Below are 3744 nucleotides of genomic sequence, written 5' to 3'. Positions count from 1 at the left end.
AGAATAGTAGAATGTTAAAAGACTAATAAAATGAAGCACCTGTAACGTTTGGTTGTTGTGTAAAGGGATATAAATGTTACATTGGCTTGCCATAACGCTTGGAGAAAGCGAGAGAGTGAGGGAGGGCATTGCTGCTTAAAATGCTGTGAATGTGACAGCCAATCGACCAGACTGCCAGCCTCGGCTTGGGGAGGGAATGTGGAGAAACCTCCGTGAGGAAAATGCGCGCGAAGTGACGCGACACGCGCCGCTCTACAAGTGCTCTGACTATCTTCCACGAACAGCGCGAGAAGCGGGGCGCGAAACTACTCGCCCTTTGAGGGGACAAACATGACTGTGGTGCCCGGGGAGAACCTCGACGAGACTGTGGCATTGGCAGCCCTGTCCCAAGATGTTTACGACCCTGAACGGGCGGACCAGGAGTGCTGCGAGCGGGTGGTCATCAACATCTCCGGTTTGCGCTGAAACCCAACTGAAAACATTGGCGCAGTTCCCTGCCACCTTACTTGGTGACCCCAGGAAAAGAATGCGCTTCTTCGACCCACTGAGGAACGAGTATTTTTGACAGGAACAGACTGAGCTTTGATGCCATCCTCTACTACTATCAGTCTGGAGGCAGGCTGAGGAGACCCGTTAATGTTCCTGTGGACATCTTTATGGAGGAGATCAAATTCTATGAGTTAGGTGAAGAAGTCATTGAGAATTTTAAGGAGGACGAGGGTTTCATCAAGGAGGAAGAGCGACCTTGCCTGAAAACGAGTTTCAGAGACAGGTCTGGCTGCTGTTTGAGTACCCTGAGAGCTCTGGACCCGCGAGGGGCATCGCAATTGTCTCGGTGCTCGTCATTTTGATATCAATTGTAATATTTTGCTTGGAGACTTTACCGGAGTTTAGGAGGAAGGGAAAATGTACGAGGAGCACCTCGCATTCAATGGGACTGCTAGTTCGAAGAAGCCCAATCCTTTCACAGACCCCTTCTTTATCGTAGAGACCCTTTGTATAATCTGGTTCTCCTTTGAATTGCTCGTGAGGTTTCTCGCGTGCCCAAGCAAGCCCGCCTTTTCAAGAATATCGCGAACACGATCGACATCGTGGCCATCATTCCCTACTTCATCACATTGGGTCTGGAGTTGGCCGAGCATCAGGGCAACGGCCAGCAAGCGATGTCTCTGGCCATCCTGAGGGTCATTCGCTTGGTGCGGGTGTTCCGCATATTCAAGCTCTCCAGACACTCGAAGGGGCTTCAGATCCTGGGCAAGACCCTGCAAGCGAGCATGCGGGAACTTGGTCTCCTTATATTCTTCCTTTTCATTGGAGTTATACTGTTCTCCAGCGCCGTGTATTTCGCCGAGACAGACGACCCCGACTCGGGGTTCAGCAGCATCCCCGATGCCTTCTGGTGGGCAGTGGTTTCCATGACAACTGTGGGCTACGGAGACATGTGCCCAGTCACCATCGGTGGCAAAATAGTGGGCTCTTTATGTGCCATCGCTGGTGTGCTCACCATTGCACTTCCAGTGCCCGTCATCGTGTCCAATTTCAATTACTTCTATCACAGGGAGACCGAGCACGAGGAGCAGATGCAGTACACGCATGTAACGTGCGGCCAGCAGCAGCCCTCGTTTGGTGAATTTAAAAGGAGCGACAGCAAAGCGTCCCTGTCTAAATCAGACTATTTGGATTCAGAGGACGGAGATTCAGTCAAGTACACCAACTGCAGCCCACATAAAGCATACACGGGGAAGCTCACCGACGTATGAAGGCAGAACGCCAACAATTATAAACCCAAAGAAGCGCACCTTTCTCCGTGAGCACATCCTCATCCCTCGCGCTGGCTTGAGTAGATCTGCGAGGAACGCTTCATTTGGAAACGACGACAGCGGATAACACTATGACGTGATGCGCGATTGTTTTCTGAACTGTCTTCCATTCTTGTGACTGTAGATAATCGCGAGACGTAGTTATATAGGCGCATGAATTAAAAAAAAGAGGATTAAATAGAACGTATGTTATATTTAAGCAAGCCCGTTTAAATCCATTTGTAGCACTTTATCCGTATACTAAACTTAGTCCACAAATTAGCTGACCTATTAGTTTTTCAGAAATTCGATGTCAGACGTTTACAAACAAATAGCTAAATTGAAAGGAATAGTAGGACCAATATGTAATTTTTTTTTTTTTTTTTTTTTTTTTCTAGCGAGGGCAGTTCAACTGCAAGGTCATTTGGGGGAAAAACGACTTGCCCCAGGTTATTAAAATAATATTATTATTGTAATAATGCGTAACGTTAAATTTGGAAAATTGAGCAACGCATATCTCCGTTTCGTTTTGGGGAAGATCAGAGAATATCAGACCGGCTTTGTGATTGTTAATTTTAATTTTTTTAGGCTGGCACTGCATTCGCATTGAAAGGTTATGGCATCTTGAAATTACTTGATAGCATTATTCGAACTACGCAGTAGCACTTCAGGATAGACTTACGCCGATAAGCAACACGACGCTTTTAATTTCTTCATATTATCAACAGATGTGCAAGGGATGAATGAAGAGAGCCTCGATTTCAACAATGTGCGTTCAAATATGGACACTAGTTCGTTTTGAAGTACGCTAGCGTTATCTAGTGGCCAACTGTGAGAACTGCAATCTTTAAAATGTGTTTCCATAGCAACTTTTTCCAGACGGTTCTGGTGACATTGGGCTATTATTGTTCACCTAATTTACTAACATGAAAAACGGCTTCTGGTGCTTTCATTTAAAAAAACAAAACAAAAAAACAATACAAGGTAAATTCACGAATTATGTTAAATTAAAAATAAAAATAAAAATAATCAGCCTTATTAGGCCTAGTTAAACCCAAAGAGCCCACAGAAGCTTATCCAATATATGAAATGTGAACACAAAGGAACGATATAACTCCATATGAAGTCCACTTCCCTAAAAATGTAGAAACATTTTCATTTCTGCACTGCAACAGCATCAAGAGGGATCATGAATGCTGAACAAAAGGGATTCATTATGACGTCACTGTGAGAAAGGAAAAACTCATCTGCCATTGGCTGGACTAGGAGAATCAACGGCTGCAGTGTCAGCTGTGGACTAACAGAAAATGGAAATAACTGCACAGATTTCCGGACACTCCACATCGATTTTTTTTTATTTATTAATTTTTTTAATGAAGTCACTGCTCCTTTAATTGGATTTTCACATTAACGAGAAAGGTTCAGACAGGAAGAGGTATGTACATTTGTACTTTTATTAAAAATCACAAGTATCTGTTGAATCACACACTCATACACACAAAGAGAAAATACCATTAGAAAGATTAATAAATATAATTAAAAAAATAAGTATACGCTCCTGTGTATCAAGCACGCTTGAATTATATGTCTATGAATATAGTTGTATAAACTGTAAAATGATACGAGATAAGACTTGACTAGAAACTAGAATATTTAATTCTGAAACAAGGCATGTACTGTTTGTTAACACTAGGGGACGATATGTGTCTGATTTCTAATTTTGTCAATACGCTTTCAGTAGATATAGTGTTTGCTGGTAAAGTCAGAATTTATATTTTAATGGAGCCAGTGTACAACAAAGTTCAAGGCATTATTTATGTTTACCACATTATCTACAAATAAAGAAGCCACTATTTAAAATAAAATGTACATTTAATAACTGTACTTTGATATCTGTTTCCGAATAACAAATTCAGAGAAACCGTTACCGTGTATAGTAAATGAT

At 42.6% G+C, this 3744-nt stretch overlaps 1 pseudogene; it reads left to right on the top strand.

Moving 5' to 3' along the window:
* The first annotated feature begins 321 nt into the window (after positions 1-321).
* LOC122342746 lies at positions 322-2465 on the top strand (annotated as a pseudogene).
* Positions 2466-3744: the final 1279 nt, after the last annotated feature.

This window comes from Puntigrus tetrazona, chromosome 4 (assembly GCF_018831695.1).
Source record: "Puntigrus tetrazona isolate hp1 chromosome 4, ASM1883169v1, whole genome shotgun sequence".
NCBI classification, from domain to species: domain Eukaryota; kingdom Metazoa; phylum Chordata; class Actinopteri; order Cypriniformes; family Cyprinidae; genus Puntigrus; species Puntigrus tetrazona.
Note: the sequence above shows the minus strand (reverse complement) of the source record. Positions and strands in the feature narration are given on the sequence as shown.